The following is a 14,644-nucleotide window of genomic DNA, read 5'->3' on the forward strand; positions in this document are numbered from 1 at the left end:
CAGTGCTGAGGACTAGCAAGGGGGGTGCTGGGTACTGATCTGTGGCAGGAGGGGAGGGGGGTGGGGGGTGGGGGGTTGCGCGGGTAGGCAGGGGGGTGGAGGGGAGGAGTTCGGGAGGGCAGGGGCTCAGCTGAGACTTGCAGTTCATCCCTTCAGGGCCATGGTTTCGAGTGCCCATGTGGAATCACTAGCAGAAGTTTCTTAATCTCTCTGGGTCTCAGTTTCCCTATCTGTAATATGGGGTCAATCCTAGGAACCCACCCTCTGAGGGTTTCTGGGGGGAACCTGTGAGATCCTGAGGACATGTACTTATACTTTTCCTTCTGTAACATGGCTGGTCCAGAGGACACTGACGTTTGAGTCCGTCCTTGGCTTCCTTTGAGGGGTTTCCAAGTGACCCATGGGACAGTCCCCCTGCCTGCCTGCCCCACTCCGATGTTCACAGCCTCAGCCAAAACCCCTGGACCACCACTGGGAGGCAGAAGCTGGGCAAGGGAACCTCTGAAGACGGTACCCCACATCCTTTTCCTCCGGTGCCAAATCCCAGAGCAGATCTCATTGAAATGCAGATGTCAGGAGCGGTCTCAGGTGACACTGGGGGACAGGGAGGAGGGCTGAGGAGGGCTTCCCAGGCCCCCTTCTGCCTTCCCTGCCCTCCCTTCCCCAGGCCCTTCAGAGGGCTAGGCCTTCCTTCTGCCGAGCTGGCCTTTTGCCTGTGGATTCCCACGGTCTGGTTGGCAGCTGTGGAGCTGGTGGGGCCAGGATGGGGAGGGAAGGGACCGCTGACCCATATCCCCTTCTCGTTCCAAACCAATCCTCTTCCCTCCACACGCACTTCCCCTTTTTCCAGATTTTTGTCAGCCCCAGGTGCTCCTTCTTTCCCCTCAATAAAAGGAAAACGAGCAGCCTGAGGGGGCAGAGAAGGACAAATTGCTACAGGGGAGGCGGGCAACTCCCCGCCTGCTGGCAGGAGGCAGCCTGGGGCCCCTGGAAACCGCATGGCCGCCTCCCCACCGCAGCCATTCCCCACTCCCCCTAGGGGTTCTCAGATGTTGGCAGATGGCAGAACTGAATCTGCTGAGACTTCGCTCCAAAAAAGGAAAGCTGAACTGAAAACAAAAATTCAAACTCTCCAACATCTTAGGGGAAAGGAGAGGAGGAGGGAGGCTCCAGGCCTGGGGCTCCCAGTGCCCTCTGCTGTTTTTAAAAAAGATCTCCCCTAGCTTGGGAGGGCCACCTGGGAAGGGGTCACCAGGGACGCTCAATGGGCAGGGGACCAGAAGGGTTCTTGTTGGAGACTGTGAGTGCCTGGGAGCGGCCCAGGACTGTTCACGTGTGTGTCTATGACCCCACATGCTTGTGCCGTCTGGGTTTGTGAGGGTGTGTGTGTCCCTGTGGATGGTATCACAGGCTTGCGGCATCAAGTCCATGCATTTGTGTCCCCCGGGGTCCCCAAATGGGTGTTCACTCAACCACACATTATGGAGTCCCTACTGTGTGAAAAGGCCGTGTAGAAACAGCCAGAAATCCCTGCCCTCGGGAAAGAGACATTCTGGTGTGTGTGCCTGACTGCGTGTGCAACTTGTGTGTACGTGTCCCGTGTTTACCTGTGGGTGATCTTACACTTGAGTCGAGGCCCCAGGCTACGCGCACGTCTGCGGTGCGCTGTGAGTTTCCTTGTGCGATCACTGGGCCACATCTGCTGTCCCGCGAGGCCCAGGGCCTGTAAGCCCATCGCGGAGAGGTGGGCTCTCTACTGTGTGCTGCAGCCCCCTGAGTGGGCTCCCCCACGCGCGTCCCTGCGCATCGGCGTGTAGCCCTCCCTGTACGCTCCCTCCCTACCCACCGGCCACTCTGGAGCTATCATTTAATAGCTGAAACGCGATTCCAGTGAAGAGGAGGAGAAGGAGGGCTCGGAGCCCCACAGGAGAAGAAGGAGGGGGCGGGACGGGGAGGCGCTTTCCCCCTCCTTCCTCCTTCAGGGAGCTGCTAAAAAGAAACGGCGTCGCGCCCAAGTGTAAGGGTGTGTGTGTGTGTGTGTGTGTGTGTGCGCGCGCGCGCGCGTATGTGGCAACGTGAGCGCGCGCGCGCGGGTGCGCGCAGGGCCCGGGAGGCGACGCGGGCCCTTTAAGGAGCCCGAGGGGGCCGGGCCGGGGCGCGTCGGTGCGGGCGGGGAGCCGGGAGCTGGGAGGCCGAGCCACCGCCTCCCGGGCTCCCGCCCCGCCCCCTCCTCCCCCTCCCGCCGCCGCCGCCGCCGCACCGCCGCCGCCGCCGCCACCGCCGCCGCCGCCGCCGCCGCCGCCGCACCGCCGCCGCCGCCGCCGCACCGCCGCCGCCGCCGCTGCCGCCGCCGCCGCCGCCGCCGCCCGGGAGCGGAGACGCGGGCAGGCCGGGCCGCACCGGAGCCCCGCGTCTGCCCGCGCCCCGCCCGAGCCGTGCACCCGCGCCCTGCGCCGCGCGATGCGCTCCAAGTTGCGGGCCGGGGACCCTGGGCAGGCGCCCTAGGAGGCGGCGGCGGGAGGATCGCGCCCCGGCTGGAGGCCGGGCCTGCTGCGCGCCCCCAGCCGGTTCGGCACCGCCACTTGCCTGAGCGCCCCAGCGGCCCGAGCGCGCCCCGAGCCCGGGCGCCGCCGCCGCCACCTCAGCGAGGTGAGTTGGGGCCGGGGGTCCCCGCAGAGGGCCGCGGGGAGGCGCGGGGCGCGCTTCCGGGGGAATCGGGAAGATCGGGCGGCGCACGCGGCGGAGTTGGCGGGGCCCCTGCACTCCTGAGTTTGCGCTCTCGGGGGGTGGCTTGCTAGGGAGCGAGGCGCCCCATAGACACTGCGGCCCGCGTGCGTGGGGGCGCTGGGGAACTTAGGGGAACTCCAGCTGCCCTGCGAGGGGGCGGGAAGGAGGGAAGTGGAGTGGGGGTGGACCGGCGGGGGGACACCCTGGAATTGCGCCGGGCAGCCCCCCCACCGTGTGCCCCGGCCCTGTGGGCATGGCCGCCGTGCGCCTTCCTCCTCCCCAAGTAGACCCAGGCTTGGGGGTGACACTGCGTCTTATTTTCCAGCAGGCAGCGCGGGCTTGGGGAGCCCCTGGAGATGGCACCCCGTGCTCCCGGCCTGGCCGCTCTGGAAGGGCGCATGGCGGGTTCCGGCCAGCTAGGGGCGGGGGCTGGCGGGGGCAGGTCCTGAGCGAGGGAGCAGAGGGCACTGGGTGGGGGGTCCCCCCGGGAGAGGCGCCCCTCGTTCCCCCCTCCCCCGCGGGCTGGTGTTCCTGCTGTCTGGGCCTGCCTCCCGCGGCTGGTGACGCCTCATTGGGCCGCCTCCTGGTCCCTCCCCCGGGCTGTGCGGATACTTGGGATGCCACTAGTTTGGGAAGTTGGAATTCAGAGCTGATCCCACTTGGGCTGGACCCGGAGGCCCCAGGCCCTAGTGCTGGGGGAGCCTCCCCGGAGACCTGCAGTGGGGGGCACTCGTGGGGCGCGCCTTCCTCACCCCAGGCGCTTGCAGAAAAAAGCCTGAGGGAGGGAGAGAGGGCAAGGCGGGCGGGAGGAGGGAGAGACATGCTGTACCTGTGAGCTGCCGTCGCCCGGGCCCAATTAGCGTGGGGCGCCCGGCGTTATTTTTACATTGTAGGCTTATTTTTTTGGAAGCTAGTGTCCTCCCGCCGCCTGTCGCGCGCTCGGGCTCGGCTCTGCGAGGGTCTGGTGCAGGGAGCGGAGGCGGATCTGTTCTGTCGGCTCAGCCTCCTCCCTTCCTCCCCCTCCTCCTCCCCCCCTGTTGGTGAGAACTGGTTTTATTATGATTATTTTTTTTTTTACCCTTTTGCAGATTTGGAGGAAGGATGTGTGTGGGGGGGAGGTGGGAAGGGGAGAGGATCCCTGTGGGCTGGTTGGGGGAGTTCTCCACACGTTGGGATGTGTTATCGGTGGCCTTGACTTTGCCCTTTTTTTTAAAACGAGATCTGGGTCCTCGCGGCTGCTTTGATACAAGGGGCTCTCAGGGCCAGGCGTGAGCTGGGAGGGCGTCCCAGGGCATTGTTGTGTGCCTCATCGTGGGTGGCCTTTTTTTTTTTTTTTTTTTTTTTGGTTTTGGATGTGGTGGGGGAAGCAATCAGAGAAAGGAAGAGATGTGAGCCTGGATAGCTGAGCCTTTCACTGCCTACTCTGCAACTCAACTCCCTGGGTTCGAATCTTTTCTTTTGGCACTTTCTTGGCAGCGTGACCCTGGACAAATTACTTAACCTCTCTATGCCTTAGGCTTCTCAGCTGCAAAGTGGGTAACCATATTCCCGAGTTCCTAGGGTTGTTGTGAGAACCGAGAGTGGTAATCCCTGGAACATATTTGTGTGAATGTTACTATGACCACTTTGTTATTATTATTACTATTACTAGGTTCTAAAACTTGGACTTTAATTAACAAACTGGAAATCTTGAGAGACGGGGCCGACTTGCCTTTTGCTGGGGAGTGGGGGATCTAGTGGAGGAAGGACGCTTTCTTCCCCCCCCCCCCGCCCCCCACTCCGCTTTTCCCGGTTGCGGATGGAGCCAGGCAGGTGGTGCCTTCAGCCCATTGAGCAGATGCACAGACCGAGCCTGGCGGAGGGGTGCGCGCAGGTCCTGGAGCAGGCGCCGAGCGGTGAGGGCATCCCGGGCGCTGTCTGGCTTCCCCGCCGCCGCCTTGTCCCTGCTTGGAAATTTACCGCCGCCGCCGCCGCCGCCGCCGCCGGGTGCCCGGGGAGTCTGCGGTGCCCAGACGTGGGGGCGGGAGCTGAGCGGGCCCCAGCCCTGGCCTCTTCCCACTGAGCTATTTATGCTTGCTCTGGGATCAATACTATTGATAAATCCATGTAAATGGTAATGTGGCTGTCAGGTCCCGGTGAGGGATGGAGACCCCTCGTGGGGCTGCGCGCATCTCCCCCTCCCTGGGCGAGGGTTCGGCTACGTGGGAAGGATTTATTTGGCATAATCCGTTCTTTTCCCCCAATTAATAATACTTATACCACCTCCTAAAGATTTCTGGGAGCTCTGCAAATACGCATCTCGCCGACCCTAGGAGGGCAAGGATTGTTCTCTGGGCAAGGGGGCGGGGGCTCTGCGGGTGGGGGCACTCACCCCTGCCCCCACATTGGAATACCACCCCAGGAGTCCGGCCCCCAGCGCCTTGCCATTCAGGCTGCGTGTACAGGCTGCTTGGTCTGGTCACCTCCCCGCCTCTCCCCTCCACCCCCCCCCCCCCCCCCCCCCCCCCGCCCCTCTGTGAGGTGTTCTCTGTTCCCAACCCCTGCCTGAGGCCTGTTGGGTGAGGTTGTGAGATTGGGGGGGGGGGGTCCACCTACAGAGAACCCAGCCTGAGGAGCTCTTGTCCAGGAGAAGCAGAAGCGGCCCAGGCAGGAGAGCTCAGCCCTTCCCTCCCACAGCTCTCCAAGCGAAGCCCCCCCCCCCCCACGGCACTCTGCCTTCTACAAGAGAGGGTTGAGAGCTTTTATTTGTGTCTGTTTTTCTCTTCTCTGTTTCCTTTTCATGTGTCAGATGCCAACAGCAGCCTCCCCAGGTGATACCTCTGAGGGAACAGCTTGTGGGAGCTGTTAATTCCTGCTCCAGGCCCCCTGGGGGAGGGTGTCAGGAGGGGTCTGGGGAGGGCTAGGGGCCCAGGGCCGGGCCAGGCTGTCATCTTAGAAGGCCTTGTCCCATGGGTGGGTATATGGGGTCCCCAGGGACATGATGCTTGGGAAGGGTCAGCGGCATCCTTTGAGGATCCTTGGGGGTTGGGAAGGGATACTGTACAGGGACCCCCCCCCCCCCCAACACATGTCATGCACTCTCACTGTGTGTCAGGCTGTGCCCTCACCAGGAATCCACTTATTCACTCTTGGTACCACGCTGTGAGGTCCTTGCTCTCATGATCCCATTTTATAGATGGTGAAATGGAGGCGCAGAGAAGTTTAGTGACTTGCCCAAGGTCACACACTGGATGTTGGAAGGAGAACGAAGACCTGGAATTGATGGTTCCTGGTCTTGCTGGTGTCTCTCCAGCTGCGGCTGCACAGGTTAGGAAGAAAGAAATTGTTTCTTATTGGAGCAGCACCTACAGATCTTTGCCCCAGGGGGCAGGAGACTGAGAACCTGTTCTCCCCGGGATTTGGGGAGGGGGAAAGTGCCTGCGGCAGGCCCAGGGTTTCTTTGAAGTCTCATTTTATCTTAAACATTCATGCAAATTTGGCATTCGCTCTGGCGGCTGTGTTTATTTTGAAATGAAAACATGGTTTTGAATTATTTAGCAGGGCAGATAACGGGGCTCCAGAAAGTGGCATCTGAGGAGTGCCGGGGCCTGGAGTTTCCTGCACAGGGGGCTGGGCTGGGCTGGATGGCCCTGGGACGTTTCTGTAGCAGGAGACCTTGAGAGGTCCCAAGGAGGAAGGCAGCTTTTTTCCATTTTACAGATGAGGGTCCTGGGACCAGGCCAGCCCAAGGTCCCGCAGTATTGTGACTTTTGCTGACAGTGATCAAAATCATCACGGTTACTCATCTCGCTGGGCTCAGGCGAGGCGCCCTGGAGAGAGGCTCTTTGATTTCCTTGAACCGTAAAGAATCATCCTCAACACAAAGTAGAGGACAGACCAGGAGTGTTTAGTCCCTGATCCTCATTGGATCAGGTTCTGATGCATTCGGGTCCTGACTTAGCCATGGACACGTGGTGTGCCCAGGGGCTGGCCCCTGCTTCTCAGAGTTTGGGTGCCCCGGTCTGTAAGATGGGCGCATGGCTCATGGCTGGTGGGGTCGTGGAGAGGATTACGGGGCAGAAAGTGTGAGCACTGGGTTTGGAGTTTGTCTGGGCAGCTTTCAGTTGTTATTGACTCTGGCAAGCGGCTTAACGTCTCTGAGCCTCAGTCTGCTCATCTGTAAGATGGGGATGGTGTCTTTATTGCTGTGAGGACCTGATGTGTGTCGCCAGAGGTGCTGTTTACTATTTTGGATTACCCCGTTGGATCGTCAGTGCTTCGCTGTAGAAGCATTCTACAGGGGATCTGTGGGGTACTGGGCTGTCGCTGACGGGCTGGTTCCATGTTTCCTCTGTCTACAGGGCTGCTTAGAAGGCGGATGCTGTAACAGAGCAGGGTCTTGGGGTCCCTACACCAGAGCCCTGGTGGCCTGGCCTTTTTGCCTTCCAGGGAGAAGGCTCCTTTCCTATTGGCTGGTTGGTGTGATTGACAGATATGTTCCGTCCCCTCCCTCTGTCCCTGGAGGCTGAGGTTTTGATGACATGGGTCTGGCGGACTTGGAGGGTTTGGGCAGCATGGAGAGTCGGGGAAGGGGTGACACTGGGGACAGAGGGGATCTCCTAGCGGAGGGCCAGGCTTCGCCTGGGTGCAGGTTCCAGAAAGGGTTTCTTTGAAGTCAGACCTGGGTTCAAATCCTGCCTCCATCAGCTAATGACTCAAGCAGTCTCTGACCTTTGAGCCTCGGTTTCCTTATCTTTAAGTAGGCAGTCGTGCCCTCCTCTGAGGACAGTGTGGACCAGCGGTGTGCCGTCAGCTTCCGGCCGTCGGGGACAAGTGGTGTGCTCCTGCGCTGCCTGTGGCCACCCAGCACGGGGGGGGGCTGTTGAGCTCCTGAAATGTGGCTAGCGTGACTGAACTGGTTATTTTATTTCATTTTAATTAACTTAAATTTAAACAGCCACATGTGGCTGTGGCTAATGGCTGCCTGATCAGACAGCTCGGGTCTGGAGGGAGGGAGTCAGAGTCTGTGCATGGGAGCTGGGCTTGGCTCTTAGCATGGATTTTTTTCCTTTTTCATGTGTCTTGTCTCTGCCCAGTGCCAGCATGGCACTGTCCTATCTTGGAGCCTCCCCCCACCCCACCCGCCCCACAGCCCCAGGCTGACCCTAGTGCTGACCAGGCTCCTCTGCCCTCTGTTCTTCTCTTGCCCATGCTCCTAATCTTACTGTCCCCTTCCTGTCCCAACCAGCCTCTGGGGCCACTCTGTGCAGTCAACCTTTCTGCGATGTGGGGGGCTGCGGGGGGAACATTCTAGATCTATCCTGTCTAGCACCATGGCTGCACGTGGCCCTGGGCACTTGAAGTGACTGCAGCAAAGGAACAGAATTCCATTTTTGGGGGCACCTGGGTGGCTCAGTGGGTTGAGCCTCTGTCTTCAGCTCAGGTCATGATCTCAGGGTCTTGGGATCGAGCCCCGCATCGGGCTTTCTGCTCAGTGGGGAGCCTGCTTCCCCCTCTCTCTCTGCCTGCCTCTCTGCCTACTTGTGATCTCTGTCTGTCAAATAAATAAATAAAATCTTTAAAAAAAAAAAAGAATTCCATTTTTTAGTTTATTTTAATATGTTTGAATAGCCCCCTGTGGCCTGTGGCTGCTGTCCCCTTTGGGCGGCATGGTTTTAGAGCCTTGCCTTCTCTGTGGACTCGGACCCAAACATGTTTTCAGACCACTGGCTGAGCCTTCTCTTCTTGGCCCTATAGGCAGTAGGCCCGAGTGTCCCCGAGGCTGGGAGCTCTGTGCCCAGACTTCCCCACTTGCGTCCCTGCAAAGGGAGGGCAGCCCTCGCTCCTGAGGGCTGAGCTCTGGGGCCTGGACCTCCAACCTGGCTGGGCTCACAGAGGGGATCGTCTGCAAAGCCCCCTTGTTTGTTTTCATGAGTGCACATACGTAGGAAGGCCTGCTGCCCATAAGTGTTCCATAGTTTTTTCTGCTACATAATTAATGCATTATGTAATAACTAGATTAATTTTGTTGTTATTGTGGGGGGACATAATGTTGCTGTCTATTGTCATTTGAAAAATAGAAGAAACTAAAAAGTAATGTACTCAAAACTCTCTGCCGCTTGCTTGGGGCTTTATAAAAACTAACTTTTGTGAGAGAAAATGCACGGGTCTATTAGGAAGGTCAAGCAGCTCACAAAGGCGTCCAGGGAAGTCGTCCGGTTTCTGCCCTCCCACTCTTTGTCCCCTGAGGCAGACATGCACAGGTAAAGTTTCTCCTCCGAGAAACTCTGGGCCTCTGCCTGCCTTAGATGGACACAAATAATATCACACCTTATTTACGTCTCGCTTTCGTCCCCTAAAATAAAACGTATCTTGGAGCTCATTCTGGAACACATAGAGCAGCTGTCAGCTAACTTTTGCCCACAGGCCGACACCAGCCCACCTCCCGTTATTTTTTGGGATGTGGGAGGGGCAGAGAGTGAGGGAGAATCTTAAGCAGGCTCCATGCCCAGTGCAGAGCCTGATGCGGGGCTCGATCTCATGACCTTGGGATCGTGACCTGAGCCAAAATCAAGAGTCAGAAGCTCAACAGACTGAGCCACTCCTGAGGCCCCCCACCTCCTGTTTTTCTGTGGTGTGCAGGCTAAGAGTGGTTTTTGCATTTTTTAATGACTGAAAAAAAAAAAAAACAAATAATATTTTGTGATCTGCGAAATTGTATGAAATTTAGATTTCAGTGTCTGTAATAAAGCTTTATTGGAACACAGCTATGCCTATGCGTGAATGTGTTGCCTGAGTCTGTTTTCAAGGTATAGATGAAAAATTGTGGGGTTGTGATGGAGGCCTGAAGGCCTGCAAGGCCTAACGTCTTTATTGCCAGCCCACCTCGTTCTTTCTGACTTTAGCATGACCTCCTGGGGTTCTTGCTGTTGAAGAAACTGGGGGCCCAGAGAGGATTGTGAGTTGAAGAGTCATACCGAGCAGGCCCTTAAAGTCCCTCCTGTTGGCCTGGCTAAGTGTTCTTGCCGAGTGTAGCTGATGCTCCTGGTTACAGCTGACTGTTATAGGATTCAGTGGGCAAAGGGGGGACGTTGAGGCAGCAGGCAGTCTGGACTGATTTCTCTGCTGTGGGGCACTACGTGGTCGCTGAAACTGCTTCTGGGCAGTGCTATGGGGTGTTCACAATTTTGGGCAAGCCGCTTCCTACCCGTCTTGTTCCCTCTTTGCTTGGGCCGTCAGGAAACTCGGAGCCAGATGTGCAGCCTGCGTTCAGCAGTCTGGTCTGGTCTTTCTGGTCCGTGTTTCTGTTTTACCCGCTTCATCCTGATTCTACAGTACTTTGTCCCCAGTTTTTCTCTTTGCCCTGACTTCGCTCTCTGATAGTATCTTACCATATGCATTTCTGAAAGTTGTCTCATCTTTGGAGGAGCATCGTGGAGCGGACAGGAGTAAAGAAAAGGAAAACACTTCCATGCTTGTGTCCCGTGGGTGCCTGTAGGGTGCTGGGTCACCCCACCAAAGGAGGTTACACCCAGAGTCTCCTGACAGATGATCCCAGGAGGAAACCAAAGCCTGGCCCTGTGGAGGGTTTTAACCAAGGTCAGACCCTGGGCGATAAGCAGGATCTTTACATGTGCGTGTTGGACTGGATTTGGGAAGATGACAGTGAGTAACTTGAAATGTGGAAGATGTCCCCACTGGAGGGCCCTGGGGGAAAGCCCTGGAGTGGAGCAGGTGTCACGCTCACCACCCCTGGCGTCAAGTGTCACTTCTGTCTCTTCCCTGTCTGGGGCCCTGGGGCCCAGGGATCTCAGAATTTTGGGGTGGCAGTCCTATGGGCGTGTCCACAATGAGGAACCCTGGGCCATCTCTTCTAGCCTCCTTGCTCTGCTGATGATTTCAAATGCTTCTGCTCCCTCCGGCTGACCCTGGGGAATTTCTTGGAGCTGGGGAAGGAAGTGGGGGAAAGTGCTCTATAGGGTGGATTGTAGGAATTGGGATTAGATGAGACTGGCCAGCGGGCTTGCCTGTGTGTGTGTGTGTGTGTGTGTGTGTGTGTGTACGCGTGCACATGCTGCCAGTGCGAGCTTGTGCACTGGGCCGGGGGGCTGGGAGGCTGGGAGGCTCTTGGGTGTCAATCCGTCCTCCGGCCTGGAGGCTGAGGCTGTCTACCACTTGTCTCCTAGGGTTGGCCCGCAGCTCTGAGTCCCGGGTCTGCCTCTTGCTGGCTGTGTGACGTGACCTGGATGAGTAGCGGAGCCTCTGTGCGTGGCTCCTCAGTTTACCCACCAGTGAAATGGGGTGATGAATGACACACATCCTCACGGGTCGTGGTAAAGCCGAGGGGGCTGAGGGGCCATCCGAGGCCGAGGCGTTCCTGCAGCCTGGGACTGCCCTCCTCCTCCTCTCCATGGCTCAAGCACCCAGGGAGCCCAGGCAACTGGGTGCCAGGGTCTACTGCTGGTGGCTCACGGATGTCCCTCGGCCCTCAGGCCCATGCTGTCCCCAACTGGACCCAAGTCCTTCCTCACATCAGAACCTTGTCCTGGGCTTCCTTCTGGCGTGTGGTGCACGGGCAAGAGACCCCGGGTCGCCCACGCTGCCCTCTGGTGTGGTTGCCCCGAGGCTTGCGGCAACCCCCTCCCCCATCTCCCCACCGACATCCTGTGTGGCGGGGCCCCAGGGGTGCTGTGCCTCGACCTTACTCAGAGCCCTGAAGGGCTTCCCACCACTTCTCACTGCCTTGGAGGCCTGTCTGCCCCCAGCGCCTGCCGACCTCTGACCTCCCCCAGGCAGGCCCCCTGCAATCCCTCTCCGCTATGCTGGTGGCTGGTGGAGGGGCTCTGGCCAGGCAGGGCGGTGGTGGTGGGGGGAGGGCTGGAATTTTCTTTGTGGCCTAGGGAGCCTCTTTGGGAGATGCTGTCAGTCAGGAGGCCTGGAGGCCGGCCCGGAGGGCCCGGGGAGGTGGCGCAGCCCGACCCCGCGGGGAGGGGTTGCCCTGGAGGCTCCTGCTTGTCCTCACGCTGAACTCCAGTGCCCGCCGCAGACCCTCCGGGAGCATCGCCCGGGGCCGCGGTGGTGTCTCTGTGGCCATGGCAACCGCCTGGCACCAGGGCCCTGCTCGTTAGGCTAACGAGGCAAGGCTGCTGGGCCGGGGTGGGGAGCTGGTGGGGAGCCGGGGACGCGCTGCCCCAGGGCTTGGCTCAGCTTGACTGGCAGGCCACCGAGCCAGGAGCGGGGCTCAGCAGGCATCAGGGCCCCCCCTCCGGGGTTCTAAGGGCTCGGGCCAGGCTCACGGGATGGGCTTCTGGTGGGCACTGGGTGTGGTGGTGACTCGTGGCTAGCTGCCATGACCAGTTGAACTGGCTGGGGAGGTGGGGACCGTAAGCAGGGGGTGGGTGCCCCACTCTCACCCCACCCCCCGCTCCCCTCTACCCTCCTGAATAGTTTTGGGCATTTTCACTTTCCGCCACCTATGCTCCCTGCACCCCATCAAGGCCATTGTACCCAGTCGAATAGTGCCCCCCAAATTCATGTTCCCCCAGAAGTTCAGAGTGGGACCTTACCTGGAGATAGAGTTGTCGTACTTGTACCTGGGATGGAGCCCTGCTGGAGGAGGGTGGGCCCCAAGTCCACAGAGATCCACGGAGAAACTTCCCCTCCCCCCCACGGAGTCTCTGGAAGGAACCACCCTGCTGACACCCGCAGAGCTGAGCGCCCGGGCTTTGGGATAACAAGGCAACAAGCCTCAGTTTCCCCATCCATAAAATGGGCACAGTCAGCTTACTTGTCTGGGAAAGGTGCTGAGGGGTTGAGCGAGGTCCTGCGCGAGGGGGCACAGGGCAGGCCTCGACGCGGGTCGGAGTGTTTGCTGTTGGTAGTGGCTGCAGGATATTCCCTTTGCAATGGTTTTGGAGGAAGGTTGGGACATCAAAGCCAGATGACCCCAGGTGCCTGGGGGACTTAAAGCCTGTGTTGCACAGACAGGTGACCTCTGGGTGCTACCATGGCCTGAGGTGACTCCTTTCTGACCCCCACAGGGCAGCTCTCCGGGGAGCCCAGACTAGGCTCAGGCAGCCTCTGGAGGGATTCAGGTCTTCTGTCTGCTGGGCGAGGAGAGAGACTCGTTAACTCCAAGAAACCCAGGGCCTGAGGACATCTTCCTTTTTTGGACAGAGTTCTGTCACTTGGTGCCTCAATTTCTGCATCTGTAAAATGGGGATAGCTGCATGCCCTGCCTCATGGGGGAGTGGAGTGGATTAGGGTGTTTGGGGTGACCTCTGACGACCTGCTCTAGATAGGTGTACACGCCAGCTCCCACCTTACCCTCTCTGTCTGGTCTCTGGGCAGGGTTAGGTGGGGACGGGGTGCTTTGGAAAGGGTCCTGAGCTGGCTGGGAAGCCAGACAAGCTCCCTGAGCTCCTGTTTTACGGTCGCTCAGTTACATCCCACAGTAACTCCCCTGTGGCCAGAACTGTTCCTTTCCCTGCTTCCTGATAGGGAAACCAAGGCACGCAGGTGTCCGCCATGCACGCTCAGGGCATCTGGCTCCTAAGTGCCTTCTGCGGTGGGATGTTGTCACAGGCAGGGTCTGGCCTTTCCTTGGCTCTCCCTTGCCCTTGGATTGTGGGTATGGGGCGGGGGGTGGCCTGGGGGCACCGTGTGTCTAGCCCTGCGTGCCTCTGCCCACTCTCTGCTCCAGCCTAGCCTGTCCCCCTTGGGGGTCACCCTTGCCATCTCCTGGGCTGCGGCTGGCTGTGCCATGCAGGAAGCTGACCCCGCTGTCTGGGCTATAAATAGCAGCCTCTGCGCCGCGGCGGGCAGGAAGCTGCATCTCATGGTACCTGGGCTCTGGCCGCTGCCCCCTTGCCGCAGCGCCTCCCGGCCCCGTCTTTCTCCTGGCGGGAGTGCCAAAGCGGAAGCATGTGTGCACCCTGGGCATTGTGCTGCAGGTTTGCTGTGTGACCTTTGTGCTCTCCTTGCCCTCTCTGTGCCCCTGGGCCCTCTGTGCATCCTGTGCTGTGAAGAGTGCCCCCAGGGTATCTGGGTGGTGACTGGGGGGGTGTGGAGGGCAGGGTTGGTGGTTTGTCGTTGAGAAGGGGGGGCAGGTGGTTTTTACCCTGGAGGTGGGGGACGTTAGCGGGAGGGGGTTATCCGGGGAATCTGGGGAGGGGACATGGGACCTATCTAGATGGCTGTTGGGGAGCCTGATGAGGTGGAGCTGCCTGGAGGGTCCTGGACTGGGAGATGGACCGTGGCTTGGGCCCTGGGCGTTAGAGACCCACCTCGACTGCTGGGTCCTGGGTGATGTTGGCACAACCTCTCTGGGCCTCCGCATGGTCTTCAGATGTCCCGGCAGGGAAGAGACACACAGGGCTTTCAAGCAAGAGAGAGCCATTTCACTCTGCGCCCTGTTGTCTTCTGTGTTTTCATGGGTTACATTGTTCATGTCATTGTACTGTTAGGGGGTAGCACTGGTCTTGTCCTCTCTGGACTGTCTGGTCCTTGGGCGCCCTGGCTCCTGGAATTTCCCAAGTGGCTCTGATCCTGGGCACACAGGTGGCCTCTGCCTTCCTGGTCCCTGCTGACCACGCTGCCCCTTTTTCTGGCAGATTCCAGCTGCCTGGTGAAGGCTAATAAGGCTTGATCATTCGGACATTTCTCCGAGCAGGTCAGCTTTGCCTTGCAAAGCCTTCCGCCTTTGCAGGGGTCATATGCTTGTTGGTGTCCACACGCTTCTCGGCCTAGGGTGCCCGAGTGGATCAGTGGAGGTCTCCGCAGAGTGGCTTTCCTGTTCTCAATCTTGCTGGACTGTGAGATGTTCCAGAGGGCCATCTGTGACTGGTCCAAAAAAAGAAAGAAACCTTGCCGAAGAATATCGATTGAGGAGCTACTGGTGGTCATCCTAGAGGGGGAGGTCTCTAGTGATAAGCCACAC

The 14,644-nt window shown here is 59.2% G+C and overlaps 1 protein-coding gene across 27 annotated transcripts in view; it reads left to right on the forward strand.

Moving 5' to 3' along the window:
• Positions 1 to 2,354: 2,354 nt before the first annotated feature.
• Positions 2,355 to 14,644, forward strand: part of NCOR2 (nuclear receptor corepressor 2) — a 208,505-nt gene continuing 196,215 nt past the window's right edge. For 11 of the 27 annotated variants that reach the window (XM_047697890.1, XM_047697898.1, XM_047697897.1 and 8 more), the window contains exon 1: positions 2,355 to 2,649. The gene's annotated coding sequence lies outside the window, so the exon portion shown is untranslated. The remainder of the gene's footprint in view (positions 2,650 to 14,644) is intronic. The other 16 variants (XM_047697910.1, XM_047697913.1, XM_047697905.1 and 13 more) reach the window with 3 other exon arrangements.

This window comes from Lutra lutra, chromosome 12, assembly GCF_902655055.1.
Source record: "Lutra lutra chromosome 12, mLutLut1.2, whole genome shotgun sequence".
In the NCBI taxonomy this organism is placed as follows: Eukaryota; Metazoa; Chordata; class Mammalia; order Carnivora; family Mustelidae; genus Lutra; species Lutra lutra.